General features: G+C 41.4%; 1 protein-coding gene and 1 non-coding gene across 18 annotated transcripts in view; one reads left to right on the top strand and one right to left on the bottom strand.

The window, feature by feature from the left end:
• The window catches only part of MAGI1 (membrane associated guanylate kinase, WW and PDZ domain containing 1), a 683,941-nt gene that overhangs the window by 298,769 nt on the left and 357,623 nt on the right, over positions 1-27,549 (top strand). The gene's annotated exons all lie outside the window — the stretch shown is intronic.
• On the bottom strand, positions 5,018-5,124 carry LOC111760048 (U6 spliceosomal RNA). Its single transcript, XR_002793848.1, has one exon. It is a non-coding gene; the product is annotated as a U6 spliceosomal RNA (small nuclear RNA).

The raw sequence follows: 27,549 nt of genomic DNA, 5'->3' as shown, positions 1-27,549 counted from the left end.
ACTGTGTGGAGGGTCCAGGGTTCGATCCCCAGGGCCTCCTGACCCGTGTGGTGAGCTGGCCTACGTGCAGTGCTGCCACACACAAGGAGTGCGTCCTGCGTGAAAAAAGTGCAGCCTGCCCAGGAGTGGCGCTGCACACGTGGAGAGCTGATGTAGCAAGATGATGCAACAAAAAAGAGATGCAGTTTCCCGGTGCCACCTGACAATGTAAGCAGGTGCAGAAGAACACACACGAATGGACACAGAGAGGAGACAATTGGGGGGGGGAAGGGGAGAGAAATAAAATAAATCTTAAAAAAAAAAAATGATTCAGTCTTATTCCTGAAACTTCTCTGTCGAGGAGTTTTAAATTCTTGGAGTGTCTTAGGTCAGAGTAGCAGCTTTGGAGGTAAAGACAAGGGTTCTACTTGCAACCTGGGCACTCACGGACTGGGTGACATTGAGCAGTTCACCTCATCACCATAGGCCCCCTCACTTGGGGATAAGAACAGCAGTTTCAACAAAATCGCATGAAGATTGATATGTTTCTGTAAAGTGCTTAGCACAGTGCATGACATATTCTGAATATTTAATGAATGGTGATAGTTATTGTTAAAATATTTGTATTGAGATATCTAATTTCTTTTAGTGCAAACAAGAATTAACAGAAGAGGTATCTTTAATGTTGGAGTCTCATTGGTCAGTGGAGGTTCTTTTGTCTTTAGGAGGCTGTTGGTCGTTTTAAGATTTATTTTATTTCTCCCCACCCCCTTGTTGTTTCCATTTGCTGTGTCTGTTTGTTGTGTGCTGGTCTTCTTTTTAGGAGGCACTGGGAACTGAACCTGGGATCTCCGATGTGGAAGAAAGGAGCCTAATTGCTTGAGCCGCCACCTTCTCTCCCTGCTTTGTTGTGTTTCTTGTTATGATTTCCTCATGTCTCTTGTTGCATCAGCTCGCTGTCTTGCTCGGCTTCTTTAGGAGGCACATCCTCTTCCCTAGGAGGCTGTTTTTAATAATGTTGTTAAATATTGACATTGATTTGCTGCTCCAGGGCTTGGGAGTTGAATTTCAACACAGGCTTAGAGAACTGCTCCGGGACTAGAATGATCCCAAGCATGAGCTGCGGATACCAAACTCAGTGCTGTCTGACCATCAGTGGGGTCTTTAGATTGCCCTTGACCCTTTATCTTTAGATTACTGTGATTTATGCTGTCTATAGGATTTCAAGTCCATGGAACCCATTAGAGCACTTATAGATAACAGTCAAAGTGCAATTTTAAGCAAAGCCATCTGCATGGCTCTCATTCATTCATTCTCAAGGAAAAAATTAAATCCTGGAAATACAGCTACATACATTTAAAAATATATAGAGAGAAATTTTCTTATTAATTGTATTCATCAGTAGAGTAATTTTAGGATTTGTTTTCTCTCTCTTTTTTTAGAACTGTTAATCCAAATATGGTCCTGGACTGAAATCCCCTGGGAATTTAGAATTTCTTATGCATGAATCTGTTCAAGTGGATTGGATACTTTTATTAGGTTTTAGGAATTCTGCTTCCTTCAAGAATCTAAGGCCATATATCTGAGTTGGGTACTGTCACTAAATAGTTTTCAATGTTGATGAAATAGAGATTTGACTAATGATAGTAAAACTTATATAGATAAGAATATATTTAACCTGCAAATGAAAAGAAGATGGCATCATGCCAGCTCATCCTCTTTTGCTAAATCTATTCTCTCTCCCTTGATCTGCTTGCCATAGAGAAAATGGACTGAGAATATGTACTTCTTTTTTAAAAAGATAAATAGATCCAGGGAAGGGTCATTATACCAATAGGCAAAGTCGATTGGAATTTAAATCATCCCCAAGATGGAGAAAAAGTAACCTCAGAATTAAGGCTGTAACTTCTGCGCTAAACAGAAAACATGCGTTGTCCTTTCCTGGGAGTGGATCGATAGTAGCAGTAGTGATGTGAATGCCTACAAGTGCCTGCAGGCAGTTCCACTCCCTCCATCTTCTCCCTGGGGTGTCCATCTGACTATCTGTCTTCTGAGATTCTGGACTGAGCAGACAGGAGAACAAATAGCCCACACTGTTGGAGTGATTTGTTTATGCTTTAATATGCCACATAAAGCCACTTTGTTTCAAAATTAAGATGAAACACCCAAGGAAGGAACCCGCTGAAGATTTAAGCAGTCTTCAGATTACCACATCTGCTACATCTGTCCCTATTAACCAGATGGTTTTTTGATAGGATGAATCTCATTGTGTGAGAGATGGATGTGTTTTCCTATTCCAGCTTTTCTCTTGATTTGCAATGGCTATCCACAGATGATCTTATAGCAGAGATGTCCGCTCTGGTGAGCTAAATGCAATCTACTGTCATGGTCTCTTTTTATATGTAATATTTTTGAAGCAAGTTAAACATCTAAAATAGGGAGATTTTACATGAAATTCTTGTTTTAGTATCCTGTACAGTTTCCTTAGCCATCCAATGGATTGGCTTAAACAGTGGGAATCTATTTATTGGTTCATGGTTTTGAGGCTAGGAGAAGTCCAAAATCAAGGCATTTTCAAGGCAGTGCTTGCTCCAAGACGGCTGTAGCTTTCTGGGGCTGGCTGTTAGCAATCCTTGGGTCCATGGCTTTTCTGCTACTTGACCATGTTCATGGTGGCTTCTCCTGCCTTCTCCCTTCTCTTCTGGGTTCTGGTGACTTTGAGCTTCTGGCTGCTCCCTCTGGATGTTTTTTCTCTGTCTGACTATCAGTCAGCTTATAAAGGACTGAAGGATTAAAGGCCAACCCAATTCATTTGGACCACTCCTTACCTGAAAGAACATCTTGAAGAGATCTTATTTACAATGGGTCCACACTCAGAGAAATTAAGTTTAGGAATATGTTTTTCTGGGTTACATAACTTCAGACCACCACAATCATCTTTCCAGCTTTTTTTTTAAAAAAAAAGAAAGAAAAAAAAGAAAAAGAAAAATCAAGTGCTCATGCAACCCTGGACCTACAGAATCAGTGAGAGCTAAATATACTTTCCCGCCTTAATGGGAACCGAGAGCTAAAGTTTGCCACGGTCTACACCACTTCCTAATACCTGGCTCATTTCTCTCATTTGAGTTTCTCATCACCGAGTTTAAGAATCAATCACAGATTTTTCGAATGGAAAGAGATGTCTTAGAGAGCGTGTAGTCTGACATCTTCAGTTAGTGGATATTTCAATGCCGGGAAATGAGTCAGACTTGGAGGGAGGTGAAGATATGGGTTAATTAGACTTAATTGTGATGTACCATCTGTGACAAGATTTTTGCTTGACTTCCTTATGGTAGTAGAAATGTCAAAATAACTCTGTATGCTATATTTAATAAGACTTAATTTTAAAAATCAGTTTTACTTTCTTGTTTTCTCAGTCATCGTAAATAAGTGAGTAATAAGTATATGGTGTGAGAGGTTTAGCAGTGTGATTTCTTTTCTTGTTGAAATTTTGAGATCCTGTAGAGGGCAATAGAGAGCAGCTTGGTATTGGAGGGAATGAGGCATAGATGCTAGTTCATAATGTTCCATCAACTGCTTCTTTCCCTGTCTTCCTCACACAGCAAATCTGAGAGTACAGGGAGCTCTTGGAAGATGTGGAGGAAGGATGAAAGTTGTCCTCTCAGTGAGGGATTGCCTGTGCATATCCCCAGAAATCCATTGTTGGGAACAATGCATTTATAAAGTTTCCACAATTTGGTCTTAAGTTGGCGGTTACAAACCAGCTAGACTGGCCTACATGTGTATTTTGTGTGGCTGCTAAGTGCCAAACCTCTGCACTATAATCGTAGCATAGAAACATTGAAAAGACAGGCAGGAGTTTTTCCATCCTGGAGTGTGTTGTCTCCCATAGATTTGTGGCCTTTCCACCTTTGGCCAGGGCTGAATTCATTTTATTGTTGAGCAGGTTAGCGAAAGCTAATTTGCTTAATTTGCTTAATTGATTTAAATGGATATTTTCTACCAGGGAGCAATGTGATTAAAGCAAGGCGATTTAAAGGGAATTTTTTTCTCAAGACTTAATAGTACTGTTTAATTGTGATACTTTATTATCATCTTAATATTATATGTGAACCCCAAGTAATTGTCACCAGTGATTTTATATTTGGTGGTTTCTAAAGTTTAGAGACTCATTCTGCCCTGTGCTTGTAAATTTAGCAAGACTAGAGATTATGCCTTACATTCCTATTTTGACTAGTAGCCACATTTGTTTTAAAGATTTATTTTATTTATTCCTGGCCTCCCCCTCCCCTCCCCATTGATTGCGCTCACTGTTTGCTCTCTGTGTCTGCTTGTCTTCTCTTCAGGAGGCCCCGGGAACTGAACCTGGGACCTCCCATGTGGGAGAGATGCGCTCAATCACTTGAGCTACCTCAGCTCCCTGGTTTGTTGTGTCTCTCATTGTCTTTCCTCTTTGTGTTTGTTACATCATCTTTTTGCGTCAGCTTGCCACACCTGCCCATTGTGCCAGCTCACTGTGCCTGCCCATTGCGCCAGCTTGCTTTCTCCAGGAGGCCCCGGGAAACTAACCCAGGACCTCCCATGTGGCAGGCCGGAGCTCAGTCGCTTGAGCCACATCTGCTTCCCCTACTATCCACATTTAATGTTCATCTTAGTATCAGTGCTTGAACTCAGGGATAAATACACATAGTTTGCTGATTGAATTTTAAGAAGCACCATTTATTATTTAGAGTACTGAAAATTGCCAATTTATGCATGATATACATTGTTTCACTTGCTGCTAAAATTCAGTTTTAGCCAGACTGTGGCCAAATGTTAAGACTGGCTGTGCTATGATGTTTGTGGCCAAAGCATGAAAATTACTTGTATGAAGATCTGAACTGGCTAACAAACATCCTCATAGTTGCTCTGGAACTATAATACTCTCTGAGGACAAGACTTTGCAATTTCTCCCTTTTTTTTTTTTTTTTTTTTAATTTTTTTTTTTTTATTGACTTTGTAATATTATTACATTAAAAATATATATGTGAGGTCCCATAAAAATATGGAACGCTTCACGAATTTGCGTGTCATCCTTGCGCAGGGGCCATGCTAATCTTCTCTGTATCGTTCCAATTTTAGTATATGTGCTGCCGAAGCGAGCACTCTCCCTTTTCTTTATACTTCATATTATATCTCTGGAGTATGGGTTGTAAGTTGAAAATGAGCATTTAAATATCTTCCAGGAAAACTGGGGAAATAATAATCTGTTGTACTGTGAACGTCATTTGTGTTATCCAGTCACTGAATTTTAGGACTGCAAAGTATTTCCAGAGGTGACTATTCACCTGCTTCTTTGAAGTAAATATGGTAAAGCTTCCTGGGGAGATAACCATTCCTCTTTATTAAACTAACAAACAATCCAAGGAAGAGGGTGAGACAGTAAGTTATTCTTTTCTAGAACTCTGACAACACTTCAGCCTCTTAACAATGTTCAGGCTTTAGAAGAAATACAAGACATATTGTTACTTTTCTCTCTTAATAGCCATTGGTTCAGTTGTTTATTCATAGACTCTTTTCCTCCACATACCTATTATGGAATACACTCCTGCCTGTTGCCTACCCAGCAGCTATCCTTCTCTTCTTCCTGCTAACAGAGCCCTGATTTTGTGCTTGGATAGTCAGCACCGTTCCTTCATCTAAGGCAAAGCAGGCATGTCCCCAGTGACACTCGATGAATCACATTGGGTCCAAGGCAGCCATGGGCAGCCCATTAGGTTTCAATGGTGATTGGCCTAGAGGCGTACATGTGACCCAGCTCTGGCACATGGACTCTAAGAGGAAGAACCTGGGGTGGATTCCTTTCCTGAATAAAAATGATTGCTTACTTCAAAGATATAGCCTTTTGCCTCTGTCTCCTGCTTCCTGCTTTGAATGAGATATGCTTCTTGGAATAGAGCAGCCATCTTGTAATTATGAGGTGACAAGCTTGAAGAAGAAAACCAGCATGCTGAGGATGGTGGAATAGAAGGAGAAGGCTGTTTCCTTGACAGCACTGTTGAACAGCTAAATCCATCCCAGGAACCGCCTCTCTCCAGATTTCTGTGAGGAAAACAAATCACTAATTATTTAAGCCACTGTTCTTTAGGGATTCTCTTATTTGTATCCAAAAGCATTCCCAACAGATATCCCACCTAAAAGACAAATTATGGAATGGAGATGGGTGGGTGCCAGTTCAACCAGATGAAAAGACAGCCATATATTTTGTCTCAATCTGCTTTTCTGTAAATATTGTTTTGGGGGCAGCGGGGCCTGGAAAGAAAGATGTTAGAAATGTAATTAGGCACTTGGTATATGTGGCCAACTTTTAACTTTTAACAGAACACAAAGAGCTTGACAACAGAATGAAAATAAGCCAGTATTTCTTGGTTAATTAAATCAGTCTGTACTACTGTTTAGCCAAAGATCAGGAGTAGCAGGATTGCATTATGTGGTGATTTGGTGTTGCTATCTTCTGTTGCCAGCCACTTGTTTTAAAATCTCGCCTGCTCTGCTGCTTAGGCTGCGGTACTGTATTTACAGTAGGCTGATCCAAAGAGTCTCTCGGGACACTCTGGTTATGGCTGGATTCCCAGAGCATCTGAAAAGGTCAGGAGGGAGAGATCAATTTTGTTAGTGACAGGGAGGCCCACCAATGGGTTCCAGAGAGGGCAGGCACGGGTTTACTGGAGGGCTTTGGCTTGGCAGGGCCGCCGCTGTAGCGTGGGGATGAAGGAAGATTAGCAATCTCTCGCTTTCCTCCCAGTTGATTCAGCATGTTTCTAAACATCCAAACCTTTGGCTGGAGGCTAATCCACTTATACATTCAGATAGAATTAAATCTACAAGTGATTGTATAAAATAGGTCTGGTTTTATATTATCTGTTTGTGCACAGTGTTAGCCCAGGATGTTGATAGACCCTCCATGAGATATGAGCCAAATGCAAACTCTGTACTAACTCTGCTGTAAGGAGAGGCTGGAATCATTGAGAAAATTTCAACTGGGAAATATTTAAAAATAGTCTATTTACTAATACTTAGGTGCTCGCAACCTCATAGTAGGCTAGCATGATATAATAGAGATCCTTAGGTGGCCTGATATGATGAATAAATAAGCAGTGTGTAATTAGCATGTTGGTTCTGTATAAATGTATTTTTGCGTAGCTTGCTGTCTTTAGAGTGAACACTGCTCCCCACCCTATTCTTTATTAATTGCTAATTTGTGGAACGGAATTTTTAAATGTATAAAGCAGAACACAAATTAGACCATCCCAGGTCCAAATTTTTACAAAGTATTATTTAATAAGGTCAGCATTAACCAGTTTTTGTGTATGTCTTTTCTTTTTAATTTCCACAGTTATTAAACCCAGTGAGATATCATTTTGTGAGGAGATGGCATACAGGTATTGATTCAGATTCAAGGTACAGCCTTCTATTTTAAAAAATAATTGGTTCGATACTCTTGTTCTACTACACAGGAATAGTGCTTATGTAGTAAAAAAAAGTTTTAGCTTCAAGTTCTTTTCAAGTTCAAATTCAAAAGGACCTTATTAAGAATAATAGTATCCTTGATAAAATACGTTAAAACAAATTTTTTTTTTCTTTGTGATGATTGTATCTCTATTTGAAGGGTAGAAGAGCCTCTGTGCAACATATGTTCATTGCCTCACTGGTGAATATCAAGTTTGGCTCCTCCAGGATTTGAAGTTTTAGATTCTGGAGTTTGAGGAGGGAACATACCATGTGTAGGTATGAATTACTCCTTTTCCTTTCTTGAGCCTTTCCTCCTCCTGTTTTTTTTTTAAGATTTTATTTTTCATTTATTTATTTCTTGAGCCACCTCAGCTCCCTGCTTTTGTTGTGTCTCTCATTGTCTTCTCTCTGTGTCTCCTTTGTTGTGTCATCTTGTTGCATCTGCTCACCACACCTGCCTGTTGTACCAGCTCACTGTCTTGCTTGTCCTCTTCAGGAGGCACCGGGAACTGAACTGGGACCTCCGTTGTGGTAGGTGGGAGCTCAGTTGCTTGAGCCACATCTGCGTCTCCCCTCTTGCTATTTTAATACCAGTTTTTAACAGCAGAAATCATGCCATCCCTGCTTAAAACTGCTGAGGGACTCCCTTTATGTGAAGCTACAGATTCCTTCCCCTAGCTCTAAGTGATGTGATCTGTCTCTTCCCTGGGTGTCCGTCCTTGTCTTCTACCATCTTCTCCTTCTTACTTGGTACCCCAGCTGCAATCGTTCTGCTCCTCATTTCCCTCATCTCGTATCTATCTCAGAGCATTTGTACCTGTTGCTTGCCTCGTGTGGAAATCTCTTTTCCCAAATCTTTGTGTGGTGGTTCCTTCTTGTATTCCCAGCCTCAGCCTCTGTGTCACTTCCTTAGAGAAGCCTCTAGACCCATCCACTCTGTGGGAGCCCTTGCCCCCCATACCACTCCCAGTCTTTCCCCATCACATCACTCAGGTTGATATGTCACACTTAACAACATAATGTAAATTTCCTTCTGCATTTATTTCATATATTTGCATTTCTACTGTCTTTCTCCCTCTAAAAGAATGAAGTTACATCTTGCCTACCTTCTTTATTCATCTTGTCTAGTTATGGATATATAGTTATATAATAGGATTCTCCAATGCTTAGAACACACAGTAGGGTCTCATAAATGTTCCTGGAATGAAAGGCAAGGAAGGGAAACAATGTGTGACTATACCTGGACTATTTTAGAAATAAAATGGAAGAATTAATTTTCAGCTTCAACATATATTACTTCTCCCACATCATATTCTGTCCTTATTTTTCATAAAACATTTACTTCTATGGGATTATGAGCTCAATTTGGAATATCCTACCCTTTACTTTAAAAAAATTTTTTTTAATTTTTAATTTTAAAGAAGCTTTAATTTACTTAAATGTTACATAAAAAATACAGAGAATTCCCATATGCCCACCCACACTTTACCACATTACTAACATCCTTCATTAGTGTGGTACATTTGTTACAATTGATGAACACATATTGAAGCATTGCTACTAACTGTAGACTATAGTTTACATTATAATTTACATTTGCCCCGCACAATTTTATGGGTTGTGATCAAATGTATAATGGCCGTCACTGCAATGTCATGCAGGATAATTCCATTGTCTTGAAAATGCCACCATGTTACATTTATTCTTCCTTCTCCCTTCCCTCAGAACCCCTAGCGGGCACTGCCTTTATAGCAATGATAAAAGTTCTTCCATTACTAGAAGTAATAAGACTTCCATTACTAGAATAATAATAACTGAGAGGGGCTTAGATCCCAGGGGTAGATGGATGGAGCTATCTTGCTTGCAATTGCAGACACTCTCTGTTCCTTGGGTTGAGTGTTGTCTATCGTCATCTCCTTATTAGTTGTGCTGGGTGAGTCCAATGAACTGGAGAGTAGCCCACCCTTTACTTTTTTTTTCTTTTCGAGTTAGGCCAGTAATTTATTCAAGAAGGGAGGGAAGAGAAATGGGAGAAAATAACAGAGCAGGAGTCCCAGGTAGTGAGGAAGGGGATGAAAAGGGATGAAGAGGGAAATGTACAAGCTACAGTTCCCCATTATAGATTATTAAAAAATGGCTGGTTTTTTTTTGAGGCACTGGGGCTGGGGATTGAACCTGGGACCGCGTATGTGGGAAGCTGGCACTCAACCACTGAGCCCCATCGGCTCCCCTCACCCTTTGCTTTTTATTTTTATAATTCAGATGTAACTCAAGTGTTTATTGAAGCTCCTTCATCAGATAACACAATGAAGTGCTCGAAGTTCCCAAACACTGTTCTATGGATTTTTAGTCCTAATGAAGCTCAATTGAAATGAGAGTGCTGTCAAATAAGTTTGTGAAATGCAACATTATCCTGTTCCTTCTTAGGCAAACACAGAACACATTAGCATACTAAAAGTTTAAGTCCTGCAGTGAAGAAGTCTCTATATTTTGTGTTACTATTCAGTATTTAACCACAGAATCTCTTCCATCCTCCTGCAGTTTCATTTTTGTTTTCTTCCTAACATTTCTTCACACTGTGTGGCGCTATAACCTCTACATTTTATATTCCATCTTTTGCTTGTCATGGCTGCCATAGACTGTGGTGATATTTGCATGACCTTTTGGAGGGGAGTTGAAGCCCTTACAAGATGCTCACAGTGTAAGGAGACCATCCTGGGGTCCCCAGCCTCCCCAGGCCCCATGCTATCAGTACTGAGGGCATCAGTATTTCTAGGAACTCTGGTTGAGAAGCTGTGCTTTGCAGGGCACTTGAGGCAGTATAGAGTAGAAATAGCTTTCTTTTGGATCTGTGTATACAGAAGATCATAATTCTATCTGACAATTTGGCCATTTTTTTTTTAAGATTTATTTTTTATTTGTTTCTCTCCCCCTCCCACCACCCCAGTTGTCTGTTCTCTGTGTCCATTTGCTGCGTGTTCTTCTTTTGTCTGCCTCTGTTGTTGTCAGCAGCATGGGAATCTGTGTTTCTTTTTGTTGTGTCATCTTGTTGTGTCAGCTCTCTGTGTACGCGGCGCCATTCCTGGGCAGGCTGCACTTTCTTTCACGTTGGGCAGCTCTCCTTACTGGGCGCACTCTTCACGCATGGGGCTCCCCTACGTGGGGACACCCCTGCGTGGCATGGCACTCTTTGTGCGCATCAGCACTGTGCATGGGCCAGCTCCACATGGGTCAAGGAGGCCCGGGGTTTGAATCGTGGACCTGTCATGTGGTAGGCGGACGCCCTGACCACTGGGCCAAGTCTGCTTCCCAATTTGGCCATTTTTGATGTATCATTTGTGAACTGAGTAGGACGGAGCTATTTGGAGATTTCTGGACTGTGTGAATACTGTGGAAACTTGGTGCCCTAACAAAACAGTGCAATATAGACTTGCCTTGTGGTGTGATCTTCAAAGATTTCGTAGAGTTTCTAAATCCACTTCCTAAGTGTAGGAAAACGTACATGGCAATAGTTATCCACTGCCAGAGACATTATCATTGCCAAATTGAATGGTTAACATACTGTACACTGAATTCTATTCTTCTAGATTCCCATTTTGGCATAATTTAATTCAAAAGCAAGTTTTCTCATTGTGAAATATTAAGCCAAGCTGTTTTATATAAAAGGCATTGAATTGTCTTATTCTCCAGGTGACATAGTTTAAATAAGATGGAAATGTAAATCTAATCAACTACCAGTCTGTTCCGTACCCATGTAGCGTCTTTTAAAAAGACTGATTCATATGTGGCACTAATGCATTTAATCTCAAGTCTTTGCATAATTTTATATTTCTCGATTCTGTTCTTCAAGAATATGTTCATATAATTTTTCACTTTTCCCCTGCTAAACTGGGTTCAGAAAATATTTGGGAAGCAACTCATCTATTAACCCTTGAAATAATAGTTTCTGTTTTCCCTTTTCTTTCCTTTATTTTTATTAGTGATAAAATTAGCCTGGGATCAAGGTTTTTTAAAGGTTGAGTTTCTCCATTTGCTAATGCTTTTCTAAAGTTGGAGCAATCAGCTTGGAGAGTCTCAGAATTCTAACCTTCATGTCTTTTGTCAGTTGTGATCTTTGACTAAGGCTTTGCTGCTTCCGTCTTCAAGTTGGCTGGAATGAAATGTGCTGCCAGTCATTCTGGAATCCAGACGGAGAGTAAAGGAGAAGATTTGCTGATGCCTGTCTTTCAGCACCTTTAGTTTAGTCTTCCTTAAATCCCTTGCATTTTTTTCTTTTCCAAATGCTATTGGAGAGTGAACCAAAAGGCTAGCCTCCATGTGCATGTTCCAGCCTTAGTTTCTGAATAGCAGAGTTGTCCTCTCCCCAACTGTTACACCCACCTCCAGCACTGCCAGTTGAGATAAGGGATGGTTATTTGATGAATGTTCTCCGCTGTCTGGTGGGAAGACTTAGACTTAAAATAAGATATATAATGGAAGCGGACTTGGCCCAGTGGTTAGGGCGTCCACCTACCGCATGGGAGGTCCGTGGTTCAAACCCGTGTGGAGCTGGCCCATGCGCAGTGCTGATGTGTGCAAGGAGTGTAGGGGAGCCCCACACGCAAGGAGTGTTCCCCGTAAGGAGAGCCGCCCAGCGTGAAAGAAAGTGCAGCCTGCCCAGGAATGGCACCGTGCACACAGAGAGTTGACGCAGCAAGATGACGCAACAAAAAGAAACAAAGATTCCTGTGCCACTGACAACAACAGAAGTGGACAAAAAGGACATGCAACAAAATGGACACAGAGAACAGACAACTGTGGCAGGGGGCGGGGGGAAGGGGAGAGAAATCTTAAAAAAAAATCAATTGTATTAAAAAAATAAAATAAAATAAGGTACATAATACCATATGGATGGTGTTGTAATAACTTGCAGACATCTTTATTCATGTTTTTGTCTACAGTGCTTGTGCAATTGTAATATTAACATTTCAGGTAGGGCATATCATTCATCCTCTCTTCCAGGTGGAAAATTTGGGGCACAGAGAGGTTAAGTGACCTCTCCAAGGTGACACAATGATGGAGCTAGAATTCAGTCCCAGGCATTATGGTTCCAGAGACTGTGTACTTAACCATTATGCCATCCTGTCGCTAATGAATGACTATTGAAAATTAGAAGAAAGAAAGGATCAAACGAAGTGCCATAGAAATGGTATTTGGAGTTCTTTTCTTGAGAGCAGATGAAAAAATTGAGCTCTCTTGACCCAAATCCTGGCCCTTGCAAGTTTAAAACAAAGTGTGGAGATTTGCGCTCTTGATTGTCTTTAGTCCCATGTTTTTCATGACATTCAAGTCATTTTTTCATGTTCGCTTAACAAATATTTATTGCACCTATTACATGCCAGGCATTTTCCTAGGTAAGGGGGAGTCAGCAATGAACAAAACAAATAAAAAATCTCGCCTCTCAGTAGCTTATGTTCTAGTGGGCAGTACTGATTGATCTTATGAGCCAGGTATGTAGTAGAATTTTCAGCCCACACACTTTATAAGCACAGCTATCCTCAGGTGATTCATAGCATGGAGTCCTGTGCATAAAGGACATTCCTCTGGACAGGCGAAGGATGACTTGGTCAACAAATTCTGGCAGAAGTTGAGAGATGAGAAAGAACCACTGAACACATCTTTAATGTGGTGGTGATTTTTGTTGCTATGGTAACCACTTCTCAGCATCCTTCTCCACCACTACATCATAATTTTGAGAGGCCATTGTGTGTGAGTTTGTGTACACACACATGTGCTTTTATAAAGCCTGGTTAGGTGTAGGAGAAAGCTCTAATATAGGGATTTTCTTATTTAAGGTGCTTGTTGCTCAAGCTAATTAAACCTGTGCAGGGCTTATAATAGTGAAGGCCCTGCTTGAAGTATCAATGCTTTGTTTGAAGTGTTGGTGTATATTCAAGTGATGAGAGTTTAAAAATATATATGTTCACAGGACTACCTAGCACATTCTCACTTTTTCTATTCCAAAAACACAATAATCTTCACACAGTCTTCTCTGGCACTCACACTTCATCTCACTAAAGATTAAATACGTGAGGCTCTAATGGGGCCTCCTACGTGATTAAGATTTCATTACTCTCACTTTAGCATAAGTTCTTCACCAAAACTGTGATTATGATGTGTATTTTCCATGTCAGAATTGCTAGTTTTGTCATCTTTGTTGTTGTTGTTGTTAACTTCCTAACATTAATGAGAAAGTAAGTTGAAAGAGGAGGGAGTGTGTTGAAGCATCACAGATTCCAGTTAATTATCTATGTTATCTATGCTCAGTGAAGTTGGAGAACCCAGTGCTCTTCATGAGAAACACTGCGAGCAGGGAAAATGGCTTGAAATAATACTTTTGAAGAGTAGAAAGAGGCTCTGAAACTTTGAGAACTGCTGCTCAAGTAGATTCTTTAGCCAGTACCAGATGCTTGGGACTCTAAGATATGCTCTGCTGTTGTTTCTATCGCCTAGAGACTCTCAGCTTTCTTTTGGAGCCACCTTGGGGTAGGGGGCTGTTTAACGCCATCCAGATTCTGACTTTCTGCATGGAAGGCCCCGGATTTAAGTTTTTTAATGTCATACACACACACACATGCACACACAGACATTTCTTTTCAATGGCATATCTACAATTTCCCAAGGAGTTTTCAGTACTTACTACATGCTGTATCCTGAACTGAGACCCTCCTCACAGCTCATCTGAATTTTGTTGAGTGTAGGTTGCTGGTTCAGACTCTGAGGTGGGTTTCCCCTTGGAGGCCGCTGGCATCTTTTTCTGACCCATGATCATAGTCAAGCCAACCTCCTCGGTCAAGAATATTCTAATTTTATTGTTTCTCCTCAGTGATCTCAGAGCTCCAAATCCTCATTTACAACCTACCATTTAGAACAATGGGTACCTACTCTCACATTTATAAAAATAAAAGATACTATTAATAGGTTCACTCCCATCCCCAAGTATCCATTTCTAGAAATAGAAGGGCCTGGAAATTTATTTTATTTTATTTTATTTTTTATTTACTTATTTACTTATTTGTTTTTCTCCTTCCCCCCCTCCCCCCCAGTTTTCTGCTCTCTGTGTCCGTTCACTGTGTGTTCTTCTGTGACCGCTTCCATCCTTATCAGCGGCACTGGGAATTTGTATTTCTCTTTGTTGCAGCATCTTGTTGTGTCAGCTCTCTGTGTGTGGGGCGCCATTCCTGGGCAGGTTGCACTTTCTTTCGTGCTGGGCAGCTCTCCTTACGGGGCGTACTCCTTGCACATGGGGCTCCCCTACACGGGACACCGCTGTGTGGCACGGCACTCCTTGCGTGCATCAGCACTGCACATGGGCCAGCTCCACACGGGTCTAGGAGGCCCGGGGTTTGAACCACGGACCTTCCCTGTGGTAGGTGGACACCCTATCCATTGGGCCAAGTCTGCTTCCCTGGAAATTTATATTGTTCTTTTCCAAGAATGTAAGCTTATGGAGAATTGAATTCTATTTGCTCATATGAAGACTTCTGGAACATTTATTAAGAATTTCTTGAGGCTTTCATGTCTTGCTAATGTTTTGGAATACAGGTAAAATCTAGTCTTTATTACCAAAAAAGTTTATATCCAGGTGGAAAGAAGATAAGCTCAAAGTAACTCCTTATATTTTTCTAGCTCCTCAACTGTTTCAAATAGCTTTCACATTTGCTAGTTCATTTAATAATTAAAAAAATGTAAGGTAGACAATGATAATTAAACCTTGGTTAAAATATTTGTACCATGACTTATGAAGTTCATAATCTGCAAAATGGGGATACTTTGCACACATTGGTTGACTTGTTCCCATTCATGGGAAGTATGCTGTATTTTGTAGCAAAGTGGCTCCCATTATATACCATGGGATTGCCATGGAGGAAGCAGTTGACCATGAGTGGGATATGGGATGAAGTCCACAAGAAGGGCCTGGGTTTTAAAAGATGAGTGAGAAGGTAGGGCATGTCAGGAAGAAGAAATGACTTGGGCAAAAGCCCAGAGTTGAGAAACATGATGGCAAGTAGGGAATCACAAGTTGCTGGGTAGATCTCCAGCATCTTTATATATATATATATAAATCCTCTAGCTTTGGAGAACAAGAAAGATGCCTCAGTAATGTTCAAGTCTTTGTAACTCAATTGACTGTTTTTTTTTTTAATCCCCCTCCCCCTTGCAGCTTGCTTGCTGTCTGCTCTCTGTATCCATTTGTTGTGCCCTCTTCTCTGTTTTTAATTGTCTCCCTTTTTTGTTGCATCACTTGCTGAGTCAGCTCTCTGCAACGCTTGCAGGCCGGGTGGCACTCTGTGGTGCTGGTGGGTGAGCCTGCCTTCACAAGGAGGCCCCGGGACACGAACCCAGGACCTCCCATATAGTAGACGCCCCATATGGTAGACGGGAGCCCAACTGATTGAGCCACAGCTGCTTCCCTAATTGATTGTTTTTTAAAAGGCATAAGAAAATAACTGACGTAGTGGGTCGCAATTTAATTCTGGCTGTTCATTGCTAGATCGTTTAGAATAGCATAAGTGAAAGAAGTAATGCTTTGGAGTATGTTAATATACTTTCCTTTTTTACATTTATGAGTGTGTGACCTTCTTTCTGATCACTCAGAGCCATCCATTTGCCTCCAGGGAATAGGATTCTCAAAGCTGGAGGGCGAAGGAAGAATCAGCCTTCAACTTTTATCTGCTGAAATAACATTTTCTCAATCCCTTGAGTCTCCATTAGCATATCAGGAACCAGGTCCAATGGGTGTAAATGCCGTGTATAATGTAACTAGGGTGACCACCCCTACTAGCTTGCCTGGGACAGCCCCGGCTTACGCATACTACCCTTCCTAGTAATGCCCCTTTCACCCTCAAAAAAGCATCCTGGTTTAGATGATAAATTATATTGTAATTGAAGTTCCTGCCATGGAGGAACTTGAGAGAGAAGGGACTGGTTGGGTCCAGCGGAGATGGGAAGGAGAAGGAAGAAGGAAGGGGAGGGAAGCAATAAAGTACGTATATGTGTGCTGCCCTGTTCCCCAGGGTCAGAATGCCTGTGTGTGTGCACATGCATGTATACTTGTGCGCGTGCACGCTGGGGAGGGCGGTGGGCATGTTGGCTGATGGTAGGTCTTGGCCTCACTACTCTTGGCTTTCTAAGAAGACTACAGTACAGAGTAGTTCCTTGCCCAGACAGGTTGGCAGCAACGAAGAGAATAGCAGCCTAGGCGGAGAGAAGCTCAGCACTGAGCTTCCCCGGATGGAATGGCTATGTGGACGTGTCCCTTGCGGGGATGTGTAAGGACTTGAGGAGAGAGCCAGTGAGCTTGCCACCAAGGACGCCTGGCTGGGGGTGAGGGAGCATCCTAGGGCCTCCAGGTTAGGTGGAGGGTGGGGCTGAAGCTCAGGTGATACAACAGATCTTGAGAGAAGTAAGGTAGCACTGAGTTGAAAAGGAAGACCCAGAGATCAATAGGAGGCTGCATTTAGTTTGCCCGTCTGAAAAGTAACTTGCTTAAATTTTCCATTGCAATCGTAAAATTAGCAAAAACCTGAATGTACAACTATAAAGGATTGAGTAGGTGAATCCTGGTACACCTTTCATAAAATACTGTATGTTAACTATGATGTCCTAGATGAATATTAATTGATATAGTACAGTGTTCACAATGTGTAGTATAAATTACCCAGGTTATAAAAGCAAATAGCACTCTATTTTAAATGAAAAATATATAAGATATGCATTAAATATAGTATACTATCTATATTTTGCAAAAATGGAATTCTATATATATAAAGTAAGCCCAGATGTGTATGTATATATTGTATGTATTACATATATGATACAAGTTTGAACAAATCTACGATAATGTGTTTATATTCGGTGGAGCCACTGTGGATCTCTGGTTTTGTCTGTGTCTGCCAGAATATATAATGTTTTGGTTACAAAGTTAATTTTTTTTTTTTAAGATTTATTTTTATTTATTTATCTCCCCTTCCCCCGCCCCATCCCCGCCCCATCCCCGCCCCATCCCCGCCCCAGCTGTCTGCTCTGTGTGTCCATCTGCTGCTCGTTCCTCTCTTTGTCTGCCTCTTTTGCTGTCAGCGGCACGGGAACCTGTGCCTCCTTTTTATTGCGTCATCTTGTTGTGTCAGCTCTCCATGTGTGTGGCACCATTCCTGGGCAGGCTGCACTTTCTTTCGCGCTGGGGGGCCCTCCCCACGGGGCGCACTCCCCGTGGGCCGGGCTCCCCCACGGGGGGTGGGGGGGTGGCAGGACGACACGATGACACATATCCCTGCGTGGCACGGCACTCCCAGTGCATCAACACTGTGCATGGGCCAGCCCGACCACGGGTCAAGGAGGCCCGGGACCCGAACCCTGGACCTCCCATGTGGTAGACAGACGCCCCATCCACTGGGCCAACTCCACCTCCCCCAATATTTCTTTTTGGAAGTCATCGATAATATCAAACTACTACACCATACAATCTATCCAAAGTGTACAATCAATGGCTTGTAGTATAATCACAGCATTGTGTATTTATCACACACACACACAATTGTAACAATTTCAGTACTCCAAAGAGAAAAACTCCACACCCCTTAGCAGTCACCACTCAATCCTTTTATCCTTTCCAAACTCTAAATAACCACTAATCTAATTCCATCATCATACATTGATTTATATTTACATTTTATATAAGTGGGAACCTACAGTATGTAGTACGTTGTCTAGTTTCTTTCACTTAACATAATGGTTTCTTTTGCCTGATATTAACATTTCGTAACATTAACATATAACATTTGTTCCGTTCCAGAAAAAACAGCCTTAAATATGCAGTACTACCCATATTCATATTTCACTTTAGGTTTCACTATGCTATACAATTCTATATTACATTTTTTAAACTTTCCTTTTAGAAAAATACATGACTTTAGTCTTTCCCTTTCAACCATTGACATACCCATAAAGTAGCACTGCTAGTTACAAACATTATGTTGTGCTTTAACGTTTCTGTTCATTTCCAAAGATTAACACACGACCTTTTTACCAGTTCTGCACAAGTTAACCCTCAGTTTTCCATTCCCTAACCTCATTTTATTTTCTGGTGACCAATAATCTAGTTATTGACTCCATGAGTTTACACATTATGTTCTGTTCATTAAGCACAATCATACAGTATTTGTCCTTATATGTCTGTCTTGTTTCCCTCAACATAATTACTCCAGGCTCATCCATATTGTCATGTGCTTCATGACTTCATTTCTTCTTATAGCTGCATGATATTCCATAGTATGTATACACCACAGTTTATTTACCCATTCATTGGTTCACAGACACCTGGGTGTTTCCATGTTTTGGCAATCATGAATAATGCTGCTATGAACATTGGTGTGCAGATGTTTGTTCGTGTCACTGCTCTCAGTTCTTCTGGTTATATACCCAGTAGTGGCATTGCCAGGTCACATGACAAATCTATGTTTAACTTCTTTAGGAAGTGCCAAACCATCCTCCACAGTGGTGATACCATACTACATTCCTACCAACAGTGAATAGGTGTTCTTATCTCTCTACATCCTCTCCAATACTTATAGTTTTCTGACTTTTTAATAGTGGCCATTCTAATAGGTGTGAAATGATATCTCATTGTAGTTTTGATTTGCTTTTCCCTAATCGCTAGTTATTTTTTCATGTATTTTTTCACCATTTGTATTTCTTCTTTGGACAAGTGTCTATTCACGTTTTTTGTCCATTTTTAAATTGGGTTGTTTGTCTTTTATTGTTGAGTTGTTGTATCTCTTTATATATCATAGATGATAAACCCTTATCAGATATGTATTTTCCAAATATTTTCTCCCATTAAGTCAGCTACCTTTTCACCTTTTTGACAAAAGTCCTTTGAGGTACAAAAGTGTGTAATTTTTAGAAGGTCCCATTTATCTATTTTTTCTTTTGCTGCTTGTGCTCTGGACATAAGACCACCACCTACCACAAGATTACAAAATTATTTTTACATTCCCTATTGATTTTTTTTTAAAGATTAATTATTTATTTATTTCTCTCCCCTCGCCCCCCCCCCCCCCCCAGCTATCTGCTCTCAGTGTCCATTTGCTGTGCATTGTTCTGTGTCCACTTGTATTCTTGTCAGCAGCACTGGGAAACTGCATCTTTTTTTCATTGCATCATCTTGCTGCGTCAGCTCTCTGTGTGTGCGGCACCACTCCTGGGCAGGCTGCTGCACTTCTATCGCATGGGATGGCTCTCCTTACAGGGCGCACTCCTTGCATGTGGGGCTCCCCTACGCAGGGGACACCCCTGCATGGCACAGCACTCCTTGGGCTCATCAGCACTGCGAGTGGGCCAGCTCACCACACAGGTCAAGAGGCCCTGGGTTTGAACCCTGGACCTCCCATGTTGTTGGCGGATGCTCTATCAGTTGAGCCAAATCCACTTCCCCACCTATTGATTTTAGTATCCAACAATTTGGGGCTTTTGCTTTATGTCCTTTTCTTTAAGGGCTGAAGTTCTGAAGGGCAACATGTAGGATGGGCTGAGGAGCAGGGAGAAGGTGGGGAGGAGTTGAAAATGCCACTTTGTGCTTTCTAAAAAGATGGAAAGGAAGGAGGGAGGGAGGAAAGAAGGCAGGAAAGTGAAACAAAGGAGGGAAAATACTGTGACGCCGTTTAAAAGAACAGATGGAAATCTGTAAAGGATCACCTAGTGATAGCTGACTTGAGAAACTTACATCCAAACCATTTCTGGGCAATTTATAAGGAAAAAAAAGAGGATTTTGTTCATCTCATTTTTTATGTTGTCCTTCTTAGTATTATATCAACTGCATTTGTATGTGATTCCTATAATAATTTGATCTCAGTATATGCTCAGAAACCGAAGCATCCCATCACAGGCCATTTGACTATGCCAGAGTTATGAAAACGTGAAGGAACATTAAGGCAAAGTGCATTACTCTTGCTTAATTAAGTAAAGTGAAATACCTTTTTTTTTTTTTGGTGGGAGGGGAGAAAAGAAGTGATAGAAGTAGATTAGGAAAGGTAAAGAAAGCAAAGCCCTGGCATTACAGGGTTTATACCAGTCACTGAGATTACTTCTGTTCTCCTGCCTATTGACATGAACAATCACAGGTTGGCTCATCTCTGTTTTGTTCTAGAAACATGTATTGTGATGGGAATTGCATTAAGTTCTCACAGTATTCCGTTTTTCATTACCTGCAGAATGCTTCTGGCAATAATGCAGTGCTTGCTTCCCTGTTAGAGTGCCTGGTCACTGGTTTTCTTAAGAATCTACAGTGATCATTGCGCTCTCAGACAATACAGCCTCTAAGTTGTGTGTGGTTTCAACCTCTTGAACAACACCTGGTCACGGTTTAGATTCACATACAAATCCTTCAAAAATCTTGAGAGGAAGTGTCAAAACTGTTACAAAACCCCTCCAAAAGAACACTTCATCCCCTTGTCTAGCTAGAATATACTAGCATAGCAGACACTAAAATGACAAAGGGAATAAAAGATCTTTCTTACATTGTTTCCTTTTCGGGACCACCTACCACTATTCCATGGTTTGTGTAGACTGGAGGTTTTGGCCCAAGGGGAGGGCACATGAGCAAGCCTGGACAATCAGGATGATGCTCCATCTTCATAGCCCCAGTGATTAGTTCAGGGATGGGGAGAATGCTGAGTGGGCCAGTCAGAGTCAGCATAAGGACTGTGCTAGACCCAGCAAGAAGGCATTTTTTGGATTGAAAGCTGTGAGCTTGAAGTTTGGGTTGGAGAGTTTGGTCTGAGAATAAAGCTAAACAAAGCAATTACTGAATATGGAGAGAGGTCTTCTGATTTTATGGCTTAAGATGAAGCACTGTCTTCATTTTGGGCCAGATAATTCTCCCTCATGGAAGGCTCTTGGGTGCATTGTGGGAGGTGTAGCTGCATCCCTGGCCTCTGTCCATCTGATGCCAGTAGCACACCTCCAGTTGTGGTCATCAAAAAATGTCTCCAGGCATGCCAAATGTCTGCCGAGGGACAAAATTGTCCTGGTAGAGAACTACTGGCTGGAGTGGCTGGGTCTACCTATACTTGAAGACAACTCTTAGACTTTGTACTTACTTGTACTCTATTAGTTTTCTGTTCGGCCATCTTTAGGAGTCTACTCTCATCACTCTGATTAAAGCCAGGAAAGATCCTCCTCTTTTTAGGATTCCTGTGATTAGATTACGCCCATCCAGATAATGTGGTTAATCACTTCTGTACTGTCAGTCCCTTTTGCCAGGTAAGGTACCATATTCACAAGTTTGGAGAATTGGAATGTGGACATCTTTCAGAAGCCATTATTCTGCCTACCAGTTGTACCAATAAATTCCTTTTTTTGCTTGGGTTAGTTTAACTTGACTTTAAGTTACTGTAACCAGGAGTTAACAATATAATGTTTGAGACGTAGCGCGGGAAACCTCTTTCTAAATCATACTACAGTCTAGAGATTCTGATTTGATTAATCCCTAGCACTTGCCACAAAGCCTGGTGCACAGTAGGTTTTCAGCAAGCTCTCACTGAATGCAGAGCTCCATTTATCTTGGGTGCCATGAAGAAGAAAAGTTATTAGAAACTTTGCCACATGAATTGTTAGTCAGGGAGAAAGAATGCTGAGAGAGGAAGTAAACATTGCCTGCAAAGATAAGCAATTACCGTGATTTTAAATAGCTGGGGATTTCAGAGTCAGGTAGCAAAGGAAGAGTTGCAGTCTCCCACTGTTCCTAGCACTCTGTGAAATAAGATCGTCTTTGTTTTGGCCTAATTGCTGCCCTCCCCTTCCCTTCACATTTTAGTTCATGGCACATTGAGATAAGTGATTGATAAATCAATCCTGGGTACAGAGGAATTGAGTATTCTTATTTTCCTTCTCAGAGCAGTTTCTCAAAATGAAATATATTTTTGTTCTGGGCTCTGTGGGTTTTCTAACAGGGGATTACACCAGTCCCTTTGGGATTTCCAGTTCACTGCCGTGTAGCATATCCAGCTGTCCCTCCGCTGTCTTCTGTCTCCTCAGTAACCACCCCAGATTCTCAGGGCTACAGTTCTGCATCTGACACGGCCCCTCACACCTGTGTAGAAGGAATCTGAAATATCAGCCCCACAGGCGAGAGGGAGCCTTTAATTTAAAACAATCCAAGGGGAGTTGAGTGCTTTAGTTTAGTAAACACTCTCTTGGAATCCAAGTTTTGTTTTCAAAGACCTTAGAGAATGGAGAGACCTGAATCAGATAGTATCTTCCATCTTAACTGGGAACTTTCTAAACGCCCTGCTCTAACAAATCTGCTTCCAGCACTGGGGGGAGCTCTGAGGGGATTGGCAGCCGCCCTGACTTTAGTTTACTAAATTCACAGATCCCTCAACTCTGCTTTCCTAAGCAGCACAAAATTTTGGTTAGAAAACAGAGTTTTCCTTTAATGAGCACCCATAAATATTTCACTGATGCAATTATCTTTGACGTGAAATAATTCTACAGGATGACTAGTGCCTGGGAGAAGTGGTAAATCTGCTTCCTTTCCCCCAAGCGATTTCTTTTTTAAACAGACAAAATGGGTATCTGACACCGTGGTTTACCGTGTGCGCATCTGCCTGTACCTGCCATTTCATCCCTGCGGTAGGCATGTGACCCCTGGGAGTAAGTGCTGACAAAAGAGGAGAGCAGCTTGCTGTTTGCAGGCACAATGAAATAGACAAATGCTGGTCTGATTGGAATTCCCCAAGGCCCAGCAGTATACTTAATTTTAAAAAATATTTCAAATTGTGGGATTTTGGGCTTGCATAATAAGAGTTAGCAAATTCAACTTCGTCTTTGTTTTATATTTTAAAATAAATAAATAAATAAAACTTTGGCCTGGAAAAAAGGAAGAAAATACTACAAGGGGACCAAGAAAAGAACCCTGCAAAACTTAGAACTCCTGCCTGTGTATGCTTTACTTTTACTTGGGCTACGGAAGACTGCTACCCAGCGTTTTTACCATCTGATAAAATTGATAGGCCCTTGGTGAAAAGCCTTCTTGCAAAGCACTGTTCTGAGATCCCCTTTCTTCGTAGGTAGTCTCCATTTTGAAAGCAGAACTATATGCTCTAGCATATTTGCAAGTTATCTGTTTTCTTTGTTTTTATAATTTTCTGACACCACCTCTTTTCTTTGCCATCTTATTTCCTCCTTGCTGTGTTATGTGCTGACTCCTGAGCCTGTGAGCCCTCCTCTTTCTGACTTTCTGGGAGAACAAAGCACCATTAAAAGAGACTGCTGCAGAGCGAGTGCAATGCAGTGTTTGAGCATCGGCTTCGCGTGTGAAAGGTCCTGGGTTTAATCCCTGGTACCTCCTAAAAACCAAAACCAAAACGAAAAAAAAGAGACTGCTATGTCAGGGAGGAAGTGAGTAAGAATTTGGCTTATTAGATTTAAGTAGAGGAAAGCGGACGTGGCTCAACTGATAGAGCGTCTGCCTATCATATGAAGGGTCCAGGGTTCGATACCCAGGGCCTCCTGCCCCGTGTGGTGAGCTGGCCCATGCGCAGTGCTGCTGTGCACAAGGAGTGCCATGCCATGCAAGGGCGCCCCTGCACAAGGAGTGCACCCCGCAAGGAGAGCTGCCCTGCATAAACAAAGCCCAAGCCGGCCCAGGAGTGCTGCTGCAGACACAGAGAGCTGATGCAGCTAGATGACACAACAAAAAAGAAATGCTGTTTCCTGGTGCCACCTGACAATGCAAGCAGCTGCAGAAGAACACAGGGTGAATGGACACAGAGAGCAGACAACGGGGCGGGGGAGGGGGAAGGGGAGAGAAATAAATCTTAAAAAAAAAAAGATTTAAGTAGAAAACTATGTTAAGAATCACTATGGGGAAACAGATGTGGCTCAGCCATTTGGACTCCCGTCTACCATATAGGAGGTCCAGTGTGTGATGCCCAGGGCCTCCTGGTGAGGGCAAGCTGGCCCACATGGAGTGCCGGCCCACGCAGGAAAGCCTCCTTCCGCAAGAATGCCGACCTGTGTGGGAATGCTGCCCAGCATGGGACAGCCGCCTTGTGCAGGAGTACCAGCCGATGCGGAGAGCTGGCGCAGTAAGATGATGCAACAAGAGGCACAGAGGAGAGAAAATAAGAAGACGTAGCAGAACAGGGAGTTGAGGTGGCACCAGAGAATAATCGCCTCTCTCTCATTCCAGAAAGTCCCAGGATCGGTTCCTGGAGCTGCCTAATAAAAATATAAGCAGACACAGAAGAGCACACAGTGAATGAACACAGAATGCAGACAACTGGTGGAATGGGGAGAGGAGGTGGAGAAATAAATACATCTTTTAAAAAAGAGAATCACTATGGCATCACAGGTCCCTCTCAGTTACAGGTGGCGTGGACATCACCATCCCAGAATCTTCAGGACTGGGGAATGAACTATGGACTAAAGTAGACTTACTGGTATTCTACTATAGATTTATTGTGATTCTAGCAGTGGAAGAAATTATATCACTGATGTAGCGGCAGTGGCCACTGAGCGTTCTGAGGGCAGGGAGAGGGAAAAACAGGTATAATGTGGGGGCATTTTTGGGACTTGAGAATTGTCCTGAATGGCATTGCAATGACACATACAGGTCATGTAAATCTTGCTATAACCTGCAGAATTGGATGGGAGAGAGTATAAACTACAATATAAACTTGAATTCACTCTTAGTGGCACTGCTTCAAAATGTGTTCATCAATAATGAAGGATGTTGTTAATGTGGGAAATGTGGGAGGATGGGCAGTGGGGCAACTGGGAATCCCCTGTATTTTTTATGTGACATTTGTATAATCTAAGTATCTTTAAAAAAAAAAAAAAAGGATCACTGGTGATTCTTGAGGGATACTGCTAGGATCTGGGACTTGGATTCCCCCTTACTTACCAGCTAATTAAGTAGGCTAACAGTAAGTTAGCCTATTACTGTTTCATGGATGCTGGCAGACAACATGAGACTCCTGATCAGGGACAAAGGACTTTATCACTCACAACACAGCAAGCAGAGTAAGTAGGTTTCCCAAGACCCCCAAGTCCCAAGTGGGTGATGTGAAAACTTCCCAGATGAATGTTGTGCACACAGTGGGTTTGCACCACGGCTGAAGAACCCTGAGCTTGGGGAATATATGAGTCTGCTCATTGCCCTCAAGGCAGATATTATCCCATCCCTCAAGGTTGCTCACTGCTAACACAACCCAGAGCAATAGCCCAGGCTGCCTAGCATTCTGTGCATACTTAGCGAAGTACAGCGGATTGCCTCTCCCAGTAGTCAGCGAGACACTTTTATATGTCATATTAATAATAAAAATAGCTGCCATTTATTGAACATCACTGCATGCTGAGCACCATGCATGTGCTTTACATACATCATTTGTAATCCTTACAACAACCTAATGTTTTACAGATAGGGAAACTGAGATTAAAGGGTTTAGACACTGTTGTCTGGTCTGATCACTCTCCTTAAGCAAGACGCTTTCTCTTAGTTTCTCTCTTAGCCCTTTGTATACCTCTGTCATGGTTCTTATAACAATATCACTTTATTTTAATTTGTTTTTCTGTCTGCACCACTAGAATGAAAGGCATTTAAAATTGAGGACTTTATTTTGTTCACCTTTATTTTTCAGCAGCAAGATTAGTGTCTGGTGATATATGGTAGGTATTAATATGGGTAAATATTTAGAATGTGTCTGTTCTGTACCCAGGGTTCTCTTGGTGCTTAGCAAGTGCCTAAGAGCCAGTAGTTGTACAAATAGTATTTGTTGAATGACTGAATAAAATAAATGAATGAACTTGCCCAAGTGTAAAGTGATGGAGCCAGGACTTGAACTGAGGCCTCTCTGGCTCTTAAGCCTTATACCTAACTAATATTCATCTCTGCCCTTCCCAATTAGTAGTAGAATCAGCCCAGTGCTCAAAAATCCTTGATGCTAAACATTTGGTTTGATTTGTTTCAATAGTTCCTACAAAATAGGCATGTGCTAAATTATTTTGAAAGGTGCATTTATGAGAGTTTCATTTATTTTTTTTAATCTTTCTGCAGCTTGATAGGGAGAAAACAATGGTGTGTCCCAGAATCTGAAATGACCATTTTTACTAAAATACAAGGCTCTCTTTCCAGAGCTCTCTGTATGTGAATAACATAGAGGATTTGACCAGGAATGCTGAGTTTCCATGGTGATGGCTGCACCTTTGATAGGGCTGGTGTGGCTGGGAGAGGAAGCAGAAGACAGAGTGATGTTGCATCATTGAAGAACCCACAATCTTTTGTGATCCCAAGCCATAGGGTCTGCTGCAAATGGCAATGGACCCAAACTGATTTATTGTGTTTTTAAATAACTCAATGCCATTATCATACCATTTAAAAAGAATTCCTTAAAATCATCACATTCCCTGATTTTCTTATTAAGAGATTTTTTGTTTGAATTTGGACCCAAATAAGCCATACATTTTGATTGCTTGATGACTCCTGTGTTTTTAATTCTATAGTTTCCCCTTTCATCTTTTTTTCTAAAGTTTTGTTGTTGTTGTTTTTTCTGAAAAAAAAAAAAAAAAAAAAGGTTTATGCCCTATAGAATCCCACATGTTCCGGATTGCATCCCTGTGTGTCATTTAAAATGTTCCTTTGTCCCCTATATTTCCTGTTAATAGGCAGTGAGATCTAAATGCTCACTCATATTTGTCCTTTTTGTTTTGTTTGCTTTTTGCAGGACTCCTTCATATTTACATTGTTTGGAGGCATTAAGGATCATTGCCTAGATCTTTTAACGGAATTTTTATTTTGTTTTCTGTTTAAATAAAATATTTACATGGTTCCAAAGTTAAATCTACAAAATAAAGTATATTCAAAGAAGCACAGCTTCCAAACTTTAACCTCATTTCATTTGGAAATCATTATATGATTGACCCTGGCAATACCCTCATACAGCATGTGTTACTTCAGCGAATGTGGGCTTTGTAGTAATCGTTTCTCGCTAATAGTGGTGTCTCTTCTAATAGACTTCAGGCTCCATAAGAGCAGGA

Source organism: Dasypus novemcinctus, chromosome 26, assembly GCF_030445035.2.
Source record: "Dasypus novemcinctus isolate mDasNov1 chromosome 26, mDasNov1.1.hap2, whole genome shotgun sequence".
Lineage (NCBI taxonomy): Eukaryota > Metazoa > Chordata > Mammalia > Cingulata > Dasypodidae > Dasypus > Dasypus novemcinctus.
This window is presented reverse-complemented; position numbering and strand designations above follow the sequence as displayed.